The 24,770-nt window shown below is 37.2% G+C and overlaps 1 long non-coding RNA gene across 4 annotated transcripts in view; it reads right to left on the bottom strand.

Annotated features, from left to right (window-relative positions):
- The window catches only part of LOC125326966, a 31,623-nt gene extending 6,853 nt beyond the window's left edge, over nucleotides 1-24,770 (bottom strand). The window contains exons 1-3 of one of the 4 annotated variants that reach the window (XR_007204085.1): nucleotides 23,863-24,770; nucleotides 18,711-18,768; nucleotides 13,440-13,605 (exon numbers count right to left, since the gene is read on the bottom strand). This is a non-coding gene — a long non-coding RNA (uncharacterized LOC125326966). The other 3 variants (XR_007204084.1, XR_007204083.1, XR_007204082.1) reach the window with 3 other exon arrangements.

Below are 24,770 nucleotides of genomic sequence, written 5' to 3'. Positions count from 1 at the left end.
CACTCCCAGAGTCCTAGTTATGTAAAAAGCAGGGTGCTACTTAGAAGCCTCACCCTTAGAGGAAATCTGATATGTATAAATTAACTCTCTTAAGAGAAAAGAACCTTGATAACTCTGCCAAGGAGGGCTGTATATCTGGATGTTGGAAATAGGAAGCAAGGGTGGCTGAAACACCATAGTGCAATGGTTCACACTTTATGTTCAACCAAACTTATTTTTAGTTTCATGAACAAGGATATGTAGCATCCAGAAGATTACCTGCCCACAAATTGTTAGAAAGGCCACCAAAAAAAAAAAAAAAATTATAAAGAGGAAGCTGAAGTGTCTTAATTTACTGAGTCACTAAGGTACTAAGACTGTACTTATAGCCCTGATATCCCAGCTAAAAATCAGTCATGAATTCTTATTAATCACTACTGGAACTTGTTGTTGTTTCATGCATTTCATGTTGTTTCAAGCATTTAAAGTTCTGTACCAGTGGCAGACCTATTTAACACTTTGCAGGAGTTCTGTTCCCCCAGTCTTGATTTAAAAGATCCTGACATATATTTTACTCAAGCCTTGCAAGAAAAATCAAGGAAAAAAAGGCAAAATAAAAATAAATAAGCGGACACAGATTTCCTAAAATTGTGTAAAGATTATGCATATTAAGATAATTTCACTTCAGAAAATACAAAAACACTGATCTTGCCCTTGCTGTCATTAAAGTAAATAGTCCACTGGACTAAAAGTATGCCATAAAGCACCTGTAAGCTTATCGTTCTGTACCACCAGTTTTGTGCTGCAGTTTATTTCAGGCAAGTCAATCCTTATTTCTGACAATATTTAGTTAAGAATTAGGGCCACTGGGGGTAAAACCTAACAGGTTTTGTCCACTACTCCATTAATGAGCTACTCCAAGGGAGAGAACTTAAAGGGAAATTAAAGAGGACACTGACTTGAAATAAATACATACAACCAGCTGTCCAGTGAAGCAACAGCCCTGAGCTGTAAATTGGTTAAAATTTCTTGGCTCGGAGGAGAAAGAATATTTGTAGCATAAGATCCCATGACCCTCTCTCTGAGCAACAGGTATCTTCCTATGAAATCTGTGACTATGCAAAGATAGAACAGCAGTGAAAAAGCAGGCAACTTTCAGAAGTCATACCTTTAAATAATCATAAAATCTTTCTACACTGTACTTTTTGTGAGCCATAACTCACATTTTCTCAATCCCAATTCAGAAATTACAGTGTTATTAGTTACTAAATGTTGAACTAATGCTGAGCTAATGTTGAATGCATGCTATCACAGTTCATGAGGGTGATCCCTAGAAGACCCTCCCCCGGATATAAGAGTAACCAGAGCTATTTAATAGGAAATGAAGCAAGCAGGTGAAATAATTTATGTAAATATGTTGTATATAAATATCTCACTCTGCTGAGGTCCTTGATAAGTTGATATTTTCTGCCCGTCTCTCTTTATCTATGGCACTGTGCCAAAAGGAGCAACATTAGTGTCTAATGGCAATATCCTCAAAGGTACTAAGGCAATTTTCTTCTCCTTTGTACTTCAGAATATAGTCAGAGATATGTAGAGAAGTAGAGCAGCTGATTCCTAAGCTGTGTTTAAAAGTAGTATTCAGATGCTATCTTTTTACTCATGGACACAAAATAGAAAGTTTTCTCTTGAGAAAAGACAGTGCAGAGATGGCTCTTTGGACATTACTTATAGCAGGAGTTCAGCAGCACTAGAAAGAACATTATCTCTATGGGATCAGAAGTTCAGAGCAAAGTTCAAGATACAGCTTTTGCTATACAGAAATTTGGAGCTTATTTCATTCTTTCAGTACTTACTCACTGTCACAAGAACGTGACATGAGAGCAAAGCCATTGTCTCAGTAGGGAACAGTGACTAGAATCACTATTTCCATCTATCTGTGGTGTCCCTTACAACTGATACCCTTTTTAATAGTCCCTAGACCCAGAAAATGATGTTGCTCTGCTCATAATTAACACATGTAGTGATGCTAAGCATTGTTAAAATACACAACAGCAAAATAAAAATTTGCATTCATAGCCACAGTTTAATTAGGAAGATTACAAAGATACTGTACTAAGAAGGCATAAATAATGATATGAGAAATACACTGGGCACAGAGATTAACCTTTCAGCAGTTTTATTAATGTGTCAAGTCTTCAAAATGGAGTTACAAGTTCTCTGTGGAAAAATTCTAATGAATAAATTTATAAATGCATTTCTAACTTCTTCCTGGAACTCATGAATTATTTCTTCATTTTTCACAGATGCAAATACTGGAGAAATGGCTAATGTAGTTTGGTCTATAAAACATAACTGGAAAAATCACTGCTGCAACAGTGTAGTATCTCTTCAGTTTTTTTTTCCTCCCTCTCCAAGTTAATTCTCGTTAGCTCCACCCCAAAAAAAGAGAGCTTTCAGTGCTCCTGAAACAGATGTGGTTGTTCCTGCCACAGTGTATGCCTTGTGCTAGCTGTAGTCTGCTTGTGTCCTTGGTAGGAGAGTTTTACGCTTATCCTGTCATCTTTCTGAGGCAGCTGAAAACATACCAAGAGGCGAAAATCAGAGTTCAAATCCAAGTCAAGCCAAACTCTGGACTAATGATTATCCAAAGTAGACAAACAAGGAAAGATGTCACCACTTACATTCACATTGCCCCATCTAATCTTATCCAAATAGTCAAGAAGGGAGAGAAGAAAAGAAAGACCTCCTTATATTCTATTTTTTTACTTTCTTAACCTGGATGACCAGGGTAGACCCTGAAAACAGTGAGAGCATACCCAATGGATGGCTTCCATGCAGTGCTGTCAGGGTGGGACACCAGGCTACATCAACAGTCAGGCGGTACACTGTGATTTCTGAGATTCTAAACTATGACTTGAGATCTGATTTACTTGGCTAGCCCACTAATTGTCTTTACATGGAATTCCAAGGATAAGAAGGTGAGTTTAAATGGTGAAATGAAATGCACTTTTTTTCTTATGTTTTGTAGATTCATGTCACCTACTCTTTTCATTTACTCAGTGATTCCTGAGCATGCAAGTTACTAGATTCATTTAAGGAAGTTGTTCTTGAGGCTACATTTTTTTTTCCTGTAGTAACAGAGAGGTCCAAGTTCAGTCTTAAGCATCATAGCCTGGACCAAAGAAAACCAAAATACAATCTTAGAATCATGCAGTAATCTGCGATAGAAGGGACATCCAGAGTCCACCACCATTCTTGCTGTGAAATCAGTGTTCCTGTAGGGACTTAGTGACTGACATATGGAGGGATTTGTCTGTGGTTCCATATGTGTGAGATCTTTTGTTGAAAGTGCTTTAAATGAGCTTGATTGTTCCTTTTCATTCTGTTTAATAAAACAATACAGATGGAGCTCTCCAAACAATGAAAAATTGCTCTTCTGTGTGCCTAAGTGAAAAATACTCCATGGAGTTTTTAATGGGATTAGCTAATACGTATAGAAAATGGATCTTTCCTGAGAACCATGTCATATCTTTCAAGCAGATATTACAGGCACAAGGAAAAGGGAGCTGGAGAGAGTCATTTTCTTCTTAGTAGTGTGTGGTTGTCCTTCGTTGCTTGAGATATCAGATAAAAGAAGAAAGGATCAGCAAGATCATGAGTGGCATGGGCCCAAACCTAAAATATAGCCATCACAATCTTAGACAGGGAAAAAGATGGAGAGTAGGAAACTCAGGATATGACAGACCCACTGACTATTTCATTTCCTTTGAAACACAGACTTTTTCTGCTTTTTGTTAAAGATCTCAATGAGTATTTCTGCTCTGAGAAATGTTCATGAGCTCTCCCTTTGTGTGGGACAGTTGATAACTTCCAATCAATTAGACTAGACCTTAGAAAGGCTTCTCTCTTCCTGGCTTACTGTGACGCTGGTCTAGGCATTTCCTAAGTCAACACACTTCAATACACTTTTCTTTTAATAATACCAGTAGTGACCTTTAGAGCTGAAGTCAAATTACAGGTGGTGAGGTGCAACATTAATACTGCTACAGTGGATTACCTTATCTCATTCTATAGTATCAAATGTGAATTTATTTGATAAACACAATAGCAAAAACTTGACCCAAAAGAGACCTCTCAGGGAATATACCGTTTTCAATGCAGGCAACATCATAAAATCAGGAATAGTTCTGCTTAATATGAAGTTTGAGAGTAAACATAAACTATTCACGAATCAATCAACGAGGTCATAGTGTGAGTTGTTCACTGATTCATATGCCATTTTTATTTGATTTTGGTCAGCATTAGATATCTTTATCTGCTATTTTTATTCTTGGTTAAGAAAACTGCTCACTCAAATTTCATGTGCTTCCAAAGCCAAATATAGATACGAATTTCTTTGGATTTTAGACATATGTATGGTGTTAAAATTCACAGTGATGCATGTTAGGGAAGGATCCTGTTCTCATTTCACACTTCTGACAATCTGGAGCACCTCTTTTTACTTCAGTGAAGATACAGTAGTTGAATCATAAGAGAATGTGGGTCCTAGATTTTAGTATGGCTTTATACCTTTGAAGGTGTATTTTTCTTCATCCTAAAAATATGCATCCCTGAACAAAAAATTTATGCAACAGTCTGCCCTTTAAAACAAAAGAACAAGAACAAAAAGTCAGGATTACATCAATTTATAAACCTCAGGCATCAGACTTTTAAATATTTCAAATCCTAAAGGTGCAGAACTACCTTAGAAGGGTGAGATATCTTTGAAAACACTAGCAATGAATCTGCTTTTTAAAAACAGTTCTCAAGTAAGTCAGGATCATAGTCAATAAGCAACTATGCAATAAACAGCTACAAATGACTAAGCACTCTCTTTATAAAAAAGAATCCTAGCTTCAACAAGCAGATGGATTTGGCTACTGTTGCACGCTTTATTCATATATAGGAACTTCTTAAATAGAAGGGTAATGTTTGAAGAAAATGCCTAATTTACCCATGCAAGGGCTATTAAGGCTTCTACAAAGCAGAAAATTAGTTAATGCACTCAAAACCTTGTTGTTCTTAAATTACATAGCATTGCTAACAGCTTAAAGGCAGTTATTCAAGTTTACAATTCTTCCCATGACTGATACCAGTGCTGTTGAATTTAGTGGAAAAACTGTTGAAGTTGTTTACTAAAACTGTGAGGAAATGAAGGTGTTCACAAATTGCTTTTAATTTTGTTTTGTGAATTCTGGAATCTCCAAATTTAACTGGTCAAAGGCTCTCAAATGCAAATGAATGAAAGCCTCACCCTACAATTCAGATAGAATTTTAGTCAAAGCTTCCCTATAAAATTGATTAAATGAAGCAGGAGAAAGAAAAAGTACTAAATCTAGGTAGTGAATTCTTTACAAAGTATTTCTAGGGCTTCATCTTACAGGAGTTCATAGTCTGAATCTACTTCCTGAACTCCTATGTTAATATGTGCCAAGGTGGATCTATATCTCCAATGACTCTATGAAATAAATTCCATAATTCTTATTTATTTTCTGTCTTTTTTCATGTTAAGTGTGAATCTTAGGGACACAATTTGGTATCTCCAGGTTATAAAAAGTGAAAGTTCAGGAAGACAAAGAAATATAAAAACTTCTCCTTCTATATTCAGAAGAACCATCTCAAGATGGTATCTGCTTGGGCCACTGCCATTATCCCAGCTCTACGGCTGACACCAAAATAGCACAGTAACTGGAGACACACAAATATCATAGATAATTATATTCCCTTTAGTTAATTCCAACACCACAGCCATACTTTTCAAATGTCACAGTGGTGCTGGCAAATCAACACTTCCATGCATTTGACTGTGCTATGACAAGCTCTCAGGTCAGCCGGGGCTACTCTGCGCCTGGCCCCAGTCTCACCCAAGTGATCCTGCTGACCACAGCCAGTGAAAGAGCACCTGTGGGGGTGGAGTGCTGGTTCCTTTAGCTGCACGTACACACAAAAACTCTTTTTAATGCCTTGCTGGTTCATAGAAAATTGTTTCGCTGACATTTGCTGTAGCTTTTTGCTTTGCTGAGTCAGTCTCCCTTAAAATAAAGATTTGTTCACGTGTACATCAGCAGTAAGTCCAAGCGGCCTCATATTCGTTATCCTCTTTGGGGATATACTATGTAAGCTAGCTTGCATATTTTCTTTCTTCTAAATTTATTCCTTGCACTTCATATTTCTTTTTTAACAAAGAGCAATGTGATAAACCCTTATTTTCTCTTAAGTTACAAGATCTCCCAAACTCTTATTTTTATTTATAAAATCAGACTTGGTGTCATATTTAGTTTCAATTATATTTACTTCTTTTAAAACAATTGTTTTAAGATATAATGTTAACTATTTTGAAATAGAAACATATAGGATACTTCTTTAATTATTAATGAGGTAAATATTTGTTTATTTGTGGGATACGATGTAACAATGAGATGAAAATGGACCGTAACTGTAGCCGCCAATTGGGCAAAAGTTTTGATGGCTTCATGTCTTTATTATTTAAAGAAGGACTTAATAGATGAGTTGGGTAACATTAATGTTCATCATTTTAGAATGAATATTACTATCTGGGAAACGTACATGTGTAAATTCAAGGTAGATTGCAAGATTTCATTTAGAAACAAGTGAAAAAAAAGGATGAAAATTATAATTCTAATCAAGATTAAGATAGTTGTATAGAAAGTGAGTTGAATTTATATTGGAACATGTGATCATTCTAATGTGTAACAAAAAAATTACTTTCTTTGTCTTGACTACAGTTTCAGCAAGCATTAGCTGGATTCATTCCTGCACCAAAAAAGCTTTTGGCAGCACTGCAGAATCTTCTTAGTATAAATTGAGATTTGAATGCAAACTGAAATAGCAGTTTAATCCTAGAGCAGGTTTACTTATTGTGGTTAGCTGCCTATTTACAGTTTAGCTGGGGGAAAAACAAAATAGAATTTTAAAAAAATATATTGTACGTAAAAGTTATAGTTCATATAATGGCTTAATTTTTTCTGTCTATAAAATTTAACTTTACCAATATATAATACTAATATACTTAGCAAAAAGCTTACATATAGCTCATACCCATATGAATACCTTTATCATCTTGTGTAATAAAATATATAACTACATAACAATAATGATTTGATAAAGGCTTTCTATCAAAATGTAGAATTAAAGAAAAACAAAAACAAAACCAAAACAAAACAGAAGATAAATTAAAAAAGAAAAAAAAGAAAAGACAGTGTTAGATCTTTGTGCAAAATGAAGAACACTTGCTGAAATATTTTTTGGCCAGAACAATTGCATCTGGTTTTGCCAGCAAAACAAAAGCTGGATACATATTTTTGTTATGATTTTTTTCACACTTTACGTATATATGCTCCAAAACTTTCCAGAGGAGACGAGACCAAAGTCTTCCCAGGATCTTTACTAGGATAGCTCATATCTCCATTACTCTTCTTCCTTTGTTCTTTATGCTTTATCCCCCTATTTTCTTTGTACTTCAGATTAACTTGAAACTTGAGTCTTGCTTATGTTATAACTATGATCTAGGGCTAAGTATTTTGGTCAGGTTTTGGGAGGTTTTTTAATTATTAAATTGGTTTACTATCAGAAGATTTTTTAAGGCAGTAGAAACTGAGATTAATAGATTTATGGTTCTTTATCCTGCAGGAATTGCCTCTGTACTGGTAGTGTTTCAACTGACATGTTTCAAGTGGTACAATTCTGGAAGCTGACAAGGTTTTACGTAGCTCACTTGGCAAAAGAGCAGCTTACCACAGGGTATGAGTGTGAAATTACAGCAACGTGGTAACTGCCAGGTGCATGTTCTTATCCCACAGAAAATATGGTGGAGCTTTCCTCTTACCTGCCAGCTTGTCAAACAAGGCATCAGGGCAAAACATGCAGTGTGCACTGGATGTAAAAATCTTCCTGATAGAAAGCAGAGCAAGAACCATAGATGAGAAGAACCATTACAAGTAACTACAGAACTGCTGGGTTTACACCTAACTGCAAAGAGGAATGGGAAGCATAGCCTCTAGTTGCTTATTCATAAACCCCATACTCACTCCTCAGCACACAACTTTTATCAGGCTTCTTATATTTCATCAGTGCCTTTGTCCCAGAAATTCTCACTGAATGCACAGGAGCTTAAGCAGTCAAAAGTAGACATCTTTATTCAGGGATATAGAGGAGTAGCAAGAAAACCAGCTGAGCATTAGAAAGTACTCACATAAAGTCTATTCCCTCCTATAGCTAATACCTTCTCACTCTGCCAGCTCCTCCACACGTAAATCACATCAATTTACACTCCATTTCACTGACTTATACTCTAGTAAGTGAGTGTAAGTAGGTCTTAAGGTGTCTAACTGAGCATAAAGGACTCTAAATTACACATTTTATGCATCACCTCTGAACCTAGCTCATAGGTTTTAAACAAAAGCAGAGTAATAAATCGATAGTTTGGAAGAGGGAGGACATGAAATGTGTGTCCATTTTGGTTTCTCGAGGTTATCACTGTATTTCATCAAAACTAATAAAAAGGTCCTGCATTTTTATTTTTAACACTATTGAACTCAAACTGAGATATGCTCCAAATTCTTCAAGCAATTATTTAAGCAGGTAAAAAAAAAAAAAATAGAAAAACATGAAGACACTAAATAAATCAGGGTTTGGCTTGTTTTTCTTTTTATTTTTTTTTCATATCTCAGTTTTGAGCTGTCTCTGAAAAGTTTCAGAGAAAGGCATGTTATTTTTTCTTTTGGACCATGCTCTGAAATCTCTGTCAAACTTCATTCTGATTCACTGTCAATTCTACAATGGAATATTCACTTAAGTAAATTGCTAATGAGATTTGTGGCAAAGCTATGAGCCTATGAATAGCATCTCAGAGTCAGTAAAATAGTATTTAGAAACAGTGGAATCTATTTATTACCAAATTACTTACTCCTGAGGTCAATTATTGCTACAAACATTTAATTAAATGGTGATGTAAATTTGATGAGCCTACTCAATACAAGCAAAGCCTGTTCTGCACTTTGAAAAGGTGAATAACAGAACTGTCCCTCCATCATTCCAGCTAAAATTAATTGGTCTCCTGGAAGTCTAGTTATAGAAAATACGCAAACTCCCTGGTTCATCTTCCCCAGAATCTCATCTCCATTAGCTTAAAAATGTACTAAGAACAAGGTTTCTCAAAGCAGAATAAAAGAACAATACACTTTAATAATGGGAAAAATCCTGAGGGTTATATCTTGCTAAGGAGGGGTTTTTTTAGATTTGTTTATTGTTGCCTTTTTTTTTCCCCTGAGTTAGGGGGAGGGTTTCTTTTAAGGTATGGTGTGGAGCTGGAAGGGAAACAGTAGTTAAGCAGCGAAAGCTGTTATTATTAGTGCTCTTCCTCCACAGTTTAAAAACAGATTCTGGTACTTATGAGAATGGGGAATGGCATTGCTCCGTGACTTCCTCTCTGATAACAAGTTAATTAGATGCCAAGTGCTAAATGCTGGATTCTATGCATTCAAAGGGACACTTATAAAAACAAAAGAATTTGGCATCTAAATAGCCTGTTTGCTTCTGGAAACATTTATTTATTTTAAGACTTCAAAGTAATGACAATCCATAGAATATAGCACTCACATTTTAGAACATATATTTCATCACAAAGATCTTTTATTTCAATTCCTTCTCAGAAATGATAATTATACACCAAGCTTACCCTGCTAGTACTGCGCTGTACAGCTATGAAAATCAAAAGACTCTCTTTTATGCATTTGCTGAACCAGAGATTTTCTTGAAATCCCTTTGTTGAAAGAATGCCCAGTATTATGAATGACACAATCTTTTGGTCTTCATTCAGACAACATTTTCAGTGAAATAAAAGACATTTTCTGGTGTAGAGGCCAGCAATTTGCCCCTGGTTCAGCTGGTCAGAGTTAAGAACAGTTAGGAGGGAGACTTTTGAGTGTCAGAACCAGAAAGACACAAAGAGCTACTTGAATTCTTTAAACACTAATGTTGCATTACATATCTGTCTTGTTCAGTGCCTCTAACAATAACCTGAAGGAGGTGATGAGGCCCTTTCTTCAAGTTTGCAGGTGACAACAAGGAGGGGAGGAACAGTCAATACAGTTGAGGGTGGAGGGACCCAGACTGCTGAAGGAATGGGGCCAACAGGAACCTTATCAAATTCAGCAAAGACAAATGTAAAGGCCTGTACATGGGAAGCAGAGCCTCTTGCAGTGTTACAGGCTGGGATGGGTTGGTTCCAGGCAGTTCTGCAGGAAAATTTCAGAGTTTGCAGTAGTTAAAAAGCTGAGCATGAGCCATCCGTGCATACCTGCAACGGAAAGGGCTAACTGCATTCTGAGCTGTAGGAACAAGAGGAGGGCACATTCAAGGAATCAAGACAATTTCTCATTCCCATTTACATGCCACTCTTTGGAACAATATAAAGCTACTTTGTCCAGTTTTAGCCAACTCCATCCAGTAAAGACATTGATAAAGAGCATCATAGAGTCATCAAATCACAGAGTGGCTTGGTTTGGAAGAGACCCTGAATATAATCTAGTTCCAAGCCCTGCTGATGTGAGCAGGGAAGCCACCCACTGTATCAGGTTGCACAGAGCCTCGTCCAATCTGTCCTTGAACACTGCCAGGTATGGGGCATCCACTTCTCAACACAGCCTGCTCCAGTACCTCACCATCCTCATGGTAAAGAATTTCTTCTAAACATCTAACCTAAATCTATCTTCTCTTTGTTTAAAACCATTTCCCCTTGTCCTATTACTATCCCCTCTATTTTATAAGCACCCTTTAAGTACCTATAGGCCACATCACATTCTCCCCAGAGCCTTCTTTTCTCCAGGGAGAACCACCCCAGCTGTCTCAGCCTGTCTTCATAGGAGGGATGCTCCATCCCTCTGACCAACTCTGTGGCACTCGTCTGGACCTGCTCCAGCAGGTCCATGTCTTTTCTGTGCTGAGGACCCTAGAGATGGATGCAGCACCACAGGTGGGGTCTCGTGAGAGCAGAGGAAAAGAATTACCTCCTTCAACATGCTAGCCACTCCTATTTTGATGCAGCCCAGGATATGTTTGCCTTTTGGGGCTGCGAGTGCACACTGTGGGCTCATATTCACCAGAAACCCCAAGTCCTTCTCCTCAGGCTGCTCTCCATAACTACTTCTCCCAGTCTGTGCTCGTGTCTGGGATTGCCCCGACTTGGGTGCAGCACCCTGCATTTGAACTTGTTGAACCCCAATATGTTCTTGCAGTCCCACATCTCAAGTTTTGTCCAGATCCCTGTGGATGGCTTTCCATCCTTCTGTTCTGTCACCCACACCACTCACCCTCTTGTCATCTTGAAACTTGCTGAGGGTGCTCTCAATCTCACTGTCTGTGCCATTCATAAAGATATTCCAGAGCACTGATCGAAAGAGGAGCCCTGAAGGACATGACTCATCACCAGCCTCCCAGGCATAGAGGTGAGGCTCACCAGTTTGTAGTTCCCTGGGTTTTCCCTTCTACATTTTATTAAAAATTATAGTGATGGTTCTCTTTTTCCAGTCACCACGGGCTTCACCCGACCGCCTTGACTTCTCATAATACAGGGAAAAACTTTTTCCCAGTGAAAGAAGTCAAGATTAAATAGATTGCCAAGAGTACAGTCTGCATCCTTGGAAGTTTTCAAGTTCTGACAGAATAAATTTCATCTGACAATGAGTTGACCCTAATTTCAGCAATGTGTTGAACTAGAGTAAGGAAGTACTGTAGTAACAGTTAGAAGAAAAACCCTGGAAGAGATATTCTAGGTGTCAAGTTTTCTTGTTGAGGATTTTGTTCTGAATGCCCATATCTCTCTCTAGCACTTGCACAAGATACTACTAGAGTTGATACACACCATTCTGAAAAATATCTTCTTTTTCATGCTTATTTGCCACCAAGGAAAACAAACTACTCCAGTCACAGCACATTTTGGAATGACCATGTCAAAGGTATTTGTGCCAGCCAATCTGTACATATTGGCCATACACTTCTTAATATGTCTGTCCATCAGAAACATATTTCACAAATATTTGTGATCTCTGGTCTCAAGAGATCTGGTTCAGTGAATTCATAATAAAAATATCTCTTTCTCTCTGGTTTTGTTGCATTTTAAGTGTGAGTTATTTTAAAATTTTGTTTAGATAAGTAAGCAAATTAAATTAAAGCCTTATTTAAGACTCTTCAGCCTGTTTCTTTTCCATTAGAATTAAAGGGGACACTATTTAAGAGGTAAGGTAGTAATTGCAGTAATTGCTGAAAATTCATATCTAGCAGCATGGTCTCACACATAAATATACACAAGAAACTCATTTAAATGTCCTTAATAGTAATTAGCCCGTTTACCCCTTAAAACTATGAAAGTATTATTGGAATCCTTTAAGAAATGCATTTTATTCACCCAATAGGCCAGAAAACTTTCTCTGGAACCATTATTCTACATTGTGTAAATACATATCCAGTCACATAATTATTTATCTTCTATTTCTTCATTATATATTTAACAGTTTTTTGAATTCTGTTTACTTTTCAGCTACGAGTCCATCATACCTATGAAAAGCAATGGTAAACCTGGATATTGCTACAAAACCCCAGAAATTCCAGCAGGCACACAATTAATCACTGGATCTGCTGAGATTCCTACAGCAACTTGCTCATAATTCAACTTTTCTCTTACCAGTGCCAAAACTCATCTGCCTGTTTTTATGAGATCTTAAAACTAATACAGTTGCTATCAATGTAAACCCTTTAGTGAGATGTGGAGGATGCAGAACATCTACTTTGCAACGAGTATAACTGAAACTAAGGACTACATCAGTGAGAACAACTGATTCCTTTATGGAAATCCAGAACAGAAGGGTGAAGGACCATTCCTGAGAAAACATCAAACCTTTGCAACATCAGTTGTGAGGCTTTTCCAACTTTTAAGAGATGTTATGATCAGTTGTTCTGAAAATAACTACTGCTCTTAAGTTAGAAGCAAAACATGGCAAAAGCAAGCAGGCAGTCAGACTGATGTCATTTTTATGACTCGCGAGTTCAGACCCCGTAAGAAAACAAAGTTTTTGAGGTTTCAACACAGCAAGACACCTGCTGCCAGCCATGATGACTTGTGATTTGTATGGATTCTTTTGAAAACCTGGAGTCCATGAAGATTTGGCTTCAGCTAATCATACTCTCCTGAGAAGACAGGAGAGGAAGAATTTCTGTCCTGATAATACCAGAAGACTCCTTCCCCACCCAGCATACAGTGATTAGCCACTGAACAAGATGTGATGTGGAGTATATGCTCTGTGATTCACACTGGCTTAAAAAGGGCATTTCTCTTTCATTATTGCCCAGCTGGATTTGGGGTTTGTAAAAGGCTGACATACAATTTGACAATTTCCACTAACCTGAGTGGGAATCAGTCCTGTGGTGACGGGATCCCTTCACAGAGAACTAGCACCAGGTAAGCAATCAAAAAGAGCGTGCTGACATGTTCATCTGGAGTAGAACATGTGCCAGGAAGTGATGTTTTGACTTCTTCACACTTCCAAAATCATCTCCCAGATGTACGGTCTGTGCAGAGTTGGAAGGGTTAGCTCTTTTATTAGTGTGCCAGTTTCGCTTAGTTGGCAGCTGGGGTTAAACCATGACAATTAGAAAGCTGCAGACTTGTTTAATCCAAACACACTAGGATAATACAGAGAGACAAGTTGTATAAATGTTGAATTTGACTTAAAGACTGTATCAGTACAGGCAGATCCCTGGCTATGTAAATATATTTATTTGTGTATACATTGCATTTGTACACTATACACTGTTGTATACATCTCTGTATATATAGATCTCTGCCTATGTTAGAAAGAACTAGAGAAAAATTATTTTCACAAAATACTGCATTGGAAAAGGTAATAAAGGAAAAATATTAATTTACGTTTAACACTGAAAAGTGGTTTGCCCTAAATTTTCATGGTTTGAGAAATACATCCAAGTGAAAATAAAAAAAATAAAATGGCAGGCTGCTGGTTAACAATACACTGAATCTAAATTAATAGGAAAGAGCATTCAGAAACCCACTACTCCCAAACTTTCCTTCATCCCTACCTCACATTTTCAGTTTTCATAACTTTTATTTTCCCCTGCAGCCTTCTTCTCACACTTCCACTGAAGGCTGCACAAATAGTGTAAATTATAGTGTTCCTCCTATCTTTTTCTTTAGGGAGTTCTTTTTGTAAATATCTTTCAAATCATGTATGATGCTATGAGCCATCTTGTCACTCTTTCACTCTGGAAGGAAGAGCCAATGACAAGTGAGAGGTCACAGACATGTAGAAAATACAATATAAGACAGATTAATTATTTGGTTGAAAGCAGTGGGAGTCGATTAATTTTGGAGGGCCGTCATGATCAAAACATGGAGGGCCTCAACACATGATCAAAACACGGCCACTGCATTCCCAAAATGTAAAACTAGTCACAGCCTTCTTTTTTCCCAAAATGCTTTTGTGCTCTGGAGGATGACCAGAATGTATCTACTGAGTTTCAGAAACAGCAGAAACCTATTGTTTATCAAAAGATAGGGAAGGACTTGGGATATGTGGCATAAAACACTGCTGGACCCATTCCAGTTAAAAATTCTTTCACCTCAATTTGACTCATGAAGAAGACTTTCGGTGGCCACTACATAGAGCAGTAGACCCTCTTCTCGATCAGGAATTGTGCCACAAGGTCCCAAATATAGCCAGTCACCCTCTGCCCCTATACCTCCTTAGCTTACAGCTCTCTCAGACCTGTTACTCTCGTGAACTTCCCTGGCAGTTTTGTGGCAGGAGTAGGAAAGCCAGAAACCACTGAATTTGAGCAGTTGCTGTTAGGTGGAAAGGCAGTAGCAATAACCATTAGCAATAATAATTTAGAGCCGACAGTAGCTCTAAATGATGCTGTCAGATATTCAAACTGGAACAGGGTTTTTGCTTTCACCTGCCAGTACTAAGCAGACCTGAGAATGAAGACTGCAGTTGTCCCTGGTATACCACGTGCTGTGTTTAGGTATGAAAAAACCTGCTGGTGATAACACAGGAGGACAAAATTTTACGAGATACAGCTTGTGGGGAGGAAAAAGGGAAGACAAAAATAAAGCATGAATATGTCATTTCTAGGTGATGTCTGTGGGGTATGGCCATTTCATCTTCCACTTCATATTGTCTTTGCCTATAAGCAGGTTGGGATGAAGTTGAAAGTTGGCATCTTTTGCTATCTGTCCTGCAGGGGCAGAAACAACTGTATAAATTGCAAGAGCAGAGATTAATGGGGGCATTTTCCCTGACCCTTTTTCATTTTCTTTTGTAAGTTATAACAGCACAGCCACTTGTGCTTATTACATTGCACTTTGTGATTTAGGGCTTGAGATTCTGTGCTAAGATAAAAGGAAGTTAAGAAATGAAAGGGTTGGGGAAAGGAGGGAAGAGGAGTACAAGAAGAGAAAAAGCAGGCAACACGAGAAGAGTTATGTCCTTTGAAGCAATAAATAAGTCAAAGCTACAAAGTAATGCTAAGAAATAGTTAATCCACAGCATACTTCAGCATAGATGTATAAAACAACAACCTCAATGACACAAGTGGCAGCAGTGGCGCAGCCAATCTATTGGCAGAAAGGAGGTGTAAGGTAGCAAAGGGGATTAAATAGCAACAAAGAAGAGACAGTCAGTAGGCCTGAGTGTGCTATAGCATTTAGCAGGACCAATTATATGGCAGGAGGAAAAGGCAAGCTGAACAAAAAAATGACAGAATATTCCATAGAACACCAGAAAAGCAGAGAACATGGAAAGCCAGAGATAAAGTCTCATCTGTGGCCCTGAGGGCCAGAAAAATGGAGTTCCTTCTAGCTGCTGCAGTTGGAATTTGGTTTTTCATCAGCTGCCCGGGCTGGTGAAAAAAACTACAAAACTAGTTCTGTTCACATTGTGTTACTAACTGTTTCTAGTTGAAGTTTAGAAGTTTTTCCAGAGCCATGTTATACTCTATGTTGATGAAGATCAGGAAATAAACTAGAAACATGGGTGGCTGCCAGGAGCCTTGGATAAGTACCTATTTCTTGATTGTTTCTTGAGAATGAGTGGCAGCATTGATAACAGGTGATGTATTCTGCTGTTTTGGATGGAAAATGAGAGAGTGGCAGCTGAGATGTGTGGGTGTGTGATGCTGTAGTTGACAAGGAACTGGTAACCAACAAAAGAGTGGAAAAGAGAAAAAAAGATTTTGTTACTTAAGGAAGTTACGGAGACAAATCCATTTTGTGTGTGATGAGAAGTTTCCTACGTCATAGTCTGTAGTAGGATACAATAGCTGAAAATTCAAGATAGACAAACTCAAATGTATAATTGGCATTGAAGATAATTAGCCATCATGATGTATTATCTGGTTATGTTTCCAAGCTATATGTTCTTTCTCAGTTAAAACTTATTAGCTTAATAAAAACATTTGAAAATCAAATTAGGCATACTCTAGCAATGCTTCATAGACCCCTTAGATGATTCCATTGCTACTTTAAAAATATAACACCTGCTAAAGATTGATTTGTTTAATTTTATAATACAGTGTGTATAAAGATATAAAGTATTTCTAGTATTTAAAAAATTAATTGAAATTAAAACAACATATGAAAAGATAAGACTGGTGAAGTATTTGTTCCTTTTGACCTGGCTTCTGCTCTTTTTAGTGCTATTTAATACTTTTTATATGCTATCAAGAATTTCAATTTTAGTGAAAGTAGAAAAACTAATTACAGAGAGATATTAACGTAAACTGAGTTTCAGCAGATTTCTTGTGACCTGATATTTTTTCTAGTCTAGAGAATTACCAAACACTTAATAGTGTTTTGTTCACCTGAGCTCAAGTAAATAAAGTTCCTAGGCCTCTGAAACTCACCTACGTGAGGTAATGATACCACTGTTAATCTGCCTGACGCTCTGCTAAATGCAAAAACAAATAAACAAACCCATCCACATTTGTTTTCCTTTCATATAAACCACCACAGTTTCATTAATTCCATTATACCAATGTATATCAGTTAACAATCTGAAACATAAGGTGTATGCTATTTTATCCTTCTACAGTAACCTTCTGCCTGATAACCTTCACCTACTCATAAGAAGGATTTCTTAGTGAAGGAAAGGATGCTCATTTGTCCCATTTTACAGATAAGGAACACAGTATCTGTACAGCCTAAAATTAATGTTTCCACATTTACTTCTTCCAAAGCAGCCCTCTTAAAATTTTGTTTATCTAATTTGTAAGGCACCCTCTGTAACCCAGTTTTGCCAGGTCTTTTAAAATAAGATGTAGTAAAGATGATGAGACAGGTACCTAGGAGGAAAAAGACAAGCATAAGCAGTTGTATAATAAGAAAAAAATAAGGCAATATTTTCATTAACTAAAAGTAAAACATGATGCATGATAAAACCAAGAAGGAATGAAAATCATCAGTAACAGTCCTTATCCCCTTCTGGCCACCAGTCTAATAATTATCAGTTGACAATTTTACAGAAATTACTTACAATAAAGAATTTGGAGTGCTTTTGAGTTTTAGTCTATGTCAAAGATAATGTCCAGAGCATAAAAGGTAGATTAGGAAAATGTGTATAGGCTGTTGTGGTGTATAACAGATCCTCAATACTGAGATTTATTCTGTCTTGCTGGCACATTCATTTTTTAGATAAATAGTAGTGTTGAGTATAAACTGTTGGTACATGTGGGAAAAAAAGCTTTACCAATATTTCTGCATTGAAACTGCTAGAAGGTTACAAACACACCCGGTAATTAAAACAAATTAAAAGCAAAAAGCAGCTAGCAAGAAGTAATGGATGGTCCAGGAGACATAAATGAGGAAGAATGCAGACAAGTGCAGAAAGATGTATAGAGCGTTCAAAATGCTAACGGATGACAGACAGTTCAATGCAGATAAATGAAGTGCAATTATGACTTTGATGAGCTTTCGTGACACAAGACTACTCTTTGTTCAAGATAAAATATGAGGAATATAGATGAAAACATGAATAAAATGGGAGACAAGTCATTGTGCATCATTAATGACTGATAAGAAACAGAAAGAAAAAGACAAATCAATGAATTTAATGAATCTTAATAGTCCAATTGTCTATGTCTGTGGATTAGTACGCACATGCTTCATAAAATATGATCATTTAGAAAAGAAACGGAGAAACAAAAGGGAGCTTCTTCATGTTCTGTTAAATACAAGGTGTCTAACTGAGCACTGGACTAGAAAAAGATCATCAGTTTCCCTGACTTCTGCTTCTTCATCCATGACTTTTTTAATCAAGATATGTAACTTGAACAACTGGCCAGGTGGTTTATGGATCTTTTTGCACATTTCTCTAAAGTGTCAAACAACATGACATGGCCAGAAGTAACAAGGTGTTGGCACAGCTATACCAATTCTCTGATTCATTGCATCAAAAGTTGTGCAGTCAGTGTGATCTGACTCAGCTGACTCAATAGAGTTTGCCCTGCAAAAGCAGGAGACATTTTTGTCCATTTATATCCAAGTATAGAATTCCAGATTTGTGGTAGTAACCAAATACATAGAAAGCAATTTAATGGTCTCTCTTTTAGTACAACCACTACACCACAACAGAGGAGATATTCCCAAAGGATCTACTCACGTGCCTCCAAGAACAAATTTCCTAGGAAATGATGAATTTAATACCATCACCTGCAAACCTGAAATAAGCATAGATAAGTCAAATAATTCTATCAGAGGATAAGGTAAGCTCCAGTAGACAATGCCCTGAGGCTACAGGCAATGAAGAGTTCACAGGTACTGACTGCAACACGCTCCTTAGCTCAGGTATCACATGGCACAAATATTATTCAGCATTTCTGGACAGTTTAAAACATATTAAAAAAAAAAGGAGGGGAAATTAAAACAAACAATCCAATAAATGCAATCTTAACAGTAACAAAAAGTGAAATAAAACCGGAACTGTTAACTCCAATCTTCTCTTAGTCACAAAATTGAAAACCATGAGATTCAAAACCTGCATTTCTAATGGAAATCATTACATCAATCTATGACATGATGTGGCAGTCTAACCCAATATTCACTAGGAGTTCCTTTCTTAATAATTATCTTGTTCGCTTACTTTGTATTGGTTCTTTAATGGGTTTCTTTAGGTTTTTTGACTTTTTTCTAGTTTGAGAATTTGCATTCTTGAAAGTTAGAGACTTTTTTTTTTAACTTTAAATTAGAGCTGTGACTATTGACTCATTTGCAGTGGGGGATCAAGCAGCACTGGTTAAAGTTATTACCTCCCCCAGTTGTCCACCCATCCCTTTCCTCATTTTCCCTCAACAGGAGGAGCTTTTTTAGACTGGCAGCAACCAATGACAGTTACCAGTTTACAGGCTAGAAAAAAAAAGGAAGCTGGAAATTGACCCTGGTCAGTGCTAGTACATATTTTGCTGTCATCTGCAGAGGTTCAAGAATATATCTCAGTAATAACTGCTGCAGAAAATGTACCTGCAGAAGCACAGCAAAAAGCTTTGGTCAGTAATTGCTTAAACTTCCTCAGTTTCGATGACTGCAAAAGTCTGCATGTCTCAAGCAATAGCCTTACTCTAGAAATTATCTCTGTCAAATTATCATCAACTATAAGAAAAATTATAAGACAATTGTTCAAAATGGTAATGGTAATTGTTCAAATGGTCCAATCTCATACACAACAGTGAAACGACTAAGGAAAGAGAAGCACTGATAGCATCTGAAAAGAGCTTAACACATATATAGATGAAAAATTCTGTCTTTCAAATATGTAATGCAATAGGCTATGCAGTATGGATAGTATGGATTGGTAAAACTAACTATTGTCGGAGGAAAGAGCTGGAGCTTGTTTGTGAGTTTATGAAATGGCCCTTCAGAGAGCTGATGTTATGTATTCAGCAAGTATTACACGTTTTTAGTAAGTCAGGTGTGCAGTTACTGGTGGCTAGTGTCATAAAACCAGAGTCCTGGGGGAATCCATGGGCCTTGATGCAGTCCATCCTTCCCTGGCAGCCTCCCCTCCCCACTCCTTCTCTCCAACTCTGCTCTGGTGCAGGGGCTTTGTGTCACCTTGGGGGTGGCACCAGAGGCACTCGCTGGAGGTGTGCAGGTCTCCAGTCCTGTCTTCTGGATGGGCATTGGACAGGCATGATAGCCTTCTTTCCAGCCTTGTCTCCAATCCTCTGTGAACCCTGAGCCTGACTCTCCATCCTGGCATGTCTGGGAATATTAATGAACCAAGCCCCCTTTTTTGTCCACCCTGCCTCCCATCTGCAGGACTGGCCGAGGGCACTGCCTTTTTCTGGGATCACCCTTGACTTCCAGCTCATCCTCCCTTTTTCTTGCTGCTCCCTACAACAAGTCCAGCAATAAGCTGAAAATTGTAAGAATGCTAAGACTGGCCATAGGAGTGTTCAATAGCCAACAATGACCTTTGAAACCAGAGAAATCCAAGGACAATGACAACAAAAGTGTATAGTTAGCCTATTTTGTTCAATAGTGGTTGATAAAAATTGTGTTTGACAAATGCAGGAAACAAATTCCAAAGATGTTCCTATAGTGAAGTCCCAGCTTCTCTGAGCATGCAGAAGTCTGTCTCTGTGATGAACAAATGCTGACGAATATGCATATGCTTCAAAATGAAAATGAATGAGCCAAAACCTGAAAACTCTCCTCTCTCCAACTCATTATTTGGACTTAGTAAAATTCACCAGTAAATGATTACACACTCAAGCTGCTTCATTCTCTTCAGGGAGGATGGCACTGTCTTCTCTAACCCGAGCAAACAGAATAGCTTAACTTCTTAGCATTCTTTCTGCCTGAGGCACAGAAAGGAGGACCATTTTATGATGCAAGTAAAAAGTTCCGTTTATCCTGGAGGTATATTCCTGGCTCTTCTTCAAAACTACTCCACCTAGGACATTTTCAGCGTGGTGTGTTTAACTAAATAAGCTCATGGTAGATTTCCAGTGCAATTTGTCACCACCAAGTAAGCAGAATTAACTGAATAGAAAATTCATCATGAACTGAGGAAGGGTCTGTTTGAGTTAAAAGCAAAGAAGAAGCAGACCTCAATTACTTAATTATTAATTCTGCAAGACAATTATATATATATATGTCTGTATATGATCCAGAAAAGACTTTCCCATGTGCTGTTATCTTTGCATATAGCTGGTCAGTGCTCCCTCAGAAGCTGAATTGTATACAGTATATATAAAAGGCAAAATTGGTCTTTCCTCAGGCATTGTTCAAGGTCTTGAGAATTGCAAAGTCTGCTGAATGGAAAGCAAGAATTCCACAAGAGGAATGGAATTTCCTAACAATGACTCCTAGCTGAATTAAGTTCACCCTAAATTTGCAATCCTGGTGCAATTTGGCAGATGAGTTTTCTCACCAGAAGGTTCCTTCAGCATCCCATTGGTGAAACAAATTTAGACTTTCCCAGTTCTGCTATACTATGGGAATGATATAAAAAAATCTACTGGCACTAGGCACCTTATTCTTCATAGCATCAATCAGTAAGCAGCCTCATAACTTTTAGCACTGCATTTCTATTTCAACATAGCACATGTCCCTCATAAATGCACGTCCCTTCTCTTTCTGGCCATGGGTTACCTGGATGGGCACCTTTCACTGGTTCAGTAGATCTAATCAGAGGTCTTTGTTCCTCCTGACAACATTTCCCTTAAGTCTAAAAGGCGGTGCCTTCCTGTTCATAAAGAGATTATTGAAGTGGCATAAAATCTCTTTTACTAAATCCTAAGAAAAAGTTTTAGGTCTGAACAAGATTAATCTGGTGCCCTATGTTTTGAAAGAGCTGAAGTTGTTGACTGCTGTGACAACCTTCCTATCCCCCTCAGTCCACAAATCTGTGATGTGGGTGCTTTGCACTGCTAAAGAGCAAGACAAATGGTTTCACAAGATATTTTCACTGCCTCAAAATCCTCTTGAAGACCTGAAAGCTTGCTGCCAATTTATAAGGATTCAAAACATATACCATCTGCCTAGACTTTTTTTTTCTTTCCTTTCAGGTAATCGGTCTGTACCATGGTGAAATGTTTTTCTGCCCTCTAGTAATAGCCCCTGGGAAGGGGACCTCTTGGTGCACCAGCATGCAGAGATTATTGCTCATTTATTTCCGAGTTTGGAGGTGTAATCATGCAGCCTCTCCTTCTTGACCCTGAAGGTCAGGGTAACATCTTTATAACTTTTTCTTCAGGTAATTGAAACCAGTTTTCCTTTTTACCTATCCTTCTTACAACAGTATGTTTTAAAATAAATAAACAAGAAAGACTAGAAAAGGCTTTACCAAATGATGTTACCAGTTTATCAGAATCTAGGGATTAATCCAGAAAAGGCAAAAGTCAATACATTTCAATAGAAAATTTGCATTCTCCCTTGTATCCTATTACACATAATTAACTGATACTGGAATTGAAAGAGGGTTAACAGTTGTCAGATAGAACTTGAAGTATTTTGAAATACTGTAGAACAAAGTTTGCTGACCTTGTGTAAAGCCATGGATGGAAATCAAGAAAATATAAAGCTAAAGCTGTGCCATGAGCCTTGGGGTCTATATTATAAATTGTATCATTTTTTAATGTTCTCTCTTTAAATAATATTTAGAGATTTGGACCAGGCTAATTTTTTTAAAAATAATGCTCTCCTGTCCAACTTTTATATTTTCTCATAATTCTAATGTTCATTCATGTTTATCGAGCTGAAAGAAAATTTGCTCCTCTTTGATCATTTAGAGGCACTCTGTCAAAATTTTAACCATACCCTTGAAAATACAAAAAGTTACGGAAATGGACTTGACAGAGACAAAAGTGAAAGAATTATTTGAGTTTGCCAAACCTGTGGATAAGAAAGTACAAATAAATCTGATTTTTAATCAGTAGGAAATAAGAATGAGTGAGCTCTTGAGCTCCCATGGGAGACTGGGTAGATAGCCTTGAAATCAGAAAGGGATGCTTTCTCTACAGTAGATTAATAGTCTGCCTTCTAGGCTTCTCCACTTAGAAAAAAAGAAGAGCATTGAATGCATGAGGGGCAACTTAATGAATGCTGTGTGACTTTCACTGAGGTGTTTCAGCTCTATATAGTGAAGCAAGAGTTTGTCTGATAGAAGGGTGTGGATTATTTTTTCCAGAAACATAAAGGTGCAGTGAGAGAACCAGAGACGGAAGATACGCCTTTATTTTAAAAGCTGGATATGACAATGGAAAGGACCTTAATGATTACGCTTAGAAAATGTGAAAGAAAAAAATTATGTTGGCTATTTGTGTGTTATTTAGAAGGTTTTACTTATGCCTTCCACTCTAGCCATGGTAGGCAGTTAGATCAATCATAATTTTTTTTTCATATATGTGTTGATTTTAATTTTTCTCATTATTCCCTTTTCCCTTGCATTGTCTATACAAGAAAAACCAAACAAACCCACAAAGAAACAATGCATAACAATATTTAATGACTGCTGGATTCTTATGTCATGATTTAACCACTTTAATTATCTTAATTTTATCAAATTCAACTAACTGTTGATTGGATTGATCTCTTTGTGCAACTGTTGTCAGCATGAAAACTAAGGTGAGAAACATCAATATATACACAGAATCTTATCTTCCTTATAGACTTTTTGCTTAAAATAAGATAGCATAATATCTAATGCAATTTTTCATAATTTATTTTGGTCAAAAAACTTGGTCAGAAAAGTTTACTTTTTATTGTTTGAAATACAAAAAAAGTGTTGCAGTCCAGTGTTCCTGTCTTACCTATTTATCCATTTCCAGCATGTCTATTGGCTGGCATCTGGGTAGATCTGTTTTAATTTTAAGAAAATTTAACATGAATCTCTCAGGTGTTCGGAAGGAAAGGGGAAAAAAAATCAAAATATTTTAAGCAGCTTATAGCCTGGTTTCATTGGAAATCAGCTTGGCAAGTAGTCCCAAACAGGAAACTTTGGAACTTCCTCCTCATTTCTGAAAACAAAAAAACAAACAAAAAAACCCCAAAACAAAACAAAACAAAAAAGATCTATAAGATTCACAGATGTGAATCCCATGTGTTTTGGGATCAGGCAGTGAAGGATGGCTGAATGCCAAAGGCAACCCATAGAAATAGTTTATCATAAAACTGTCAAATGCTAAATGCAAAAATCCCTTTGGGTAAAGAAGAGAGAACCTCTATTAGGTTAAGGCTACGACATGCAGCAACCCAAAGCCTTATGCATACAATGACAAGGTGATACCTAACAGAATATACAACTATAAAAAAAGGAAGTAACAATGGGCTGAATGGAAAGGGGGAGGAAAGAAAGCACTGATGAGAAACATGACAAACAAGAACAGTCTAATGGCATAGCTAAGTTTTCTAATTCATTTTATTTGGAAATAAAATCCAATCCCAAAACTCTAAAATGGTAGAAGTTTACTATTTGAGTCATATGACAAACTCTGCCAAACTTTGTTTCAGAACGAGTATGGTATTTCATGTTAAGCTCACCATAGAGGTGAGAGCTCAGGGAAAGGGCATATTGGGTATGTGTGCTTCCCAGCCTAATGGAGTTCTAGTTAAGTGCTTCATTTGTTTTATTGAAGTGGAAAGGAACATATTTATAACTTCATTTTGTTTAGAATTCAATAAAATATAACAATATATTAATAACTCATTGTCTGCTATT

This window comes from Corvus hawaiiensis, chromosome 6 (genome assembly GCF_020740725.1).
Source record: "Corvus hawaiiensis isolate bCorHaw1 chromosome 6, bCorHaw1.pri.cur, whole genome shotgun sequence".
In the NCBI taxonomy this organism is placed as follows: Eukaryota; Metazoa; Chordata; class Aves; order Passeriformes; family Corvidae; genus Corvus; species Corvus hawaiiensis.
Note: the sequence above shows the minus strand (reverse complement) of the source record. Positions and strands in the feature narration are given on the sequence as shown.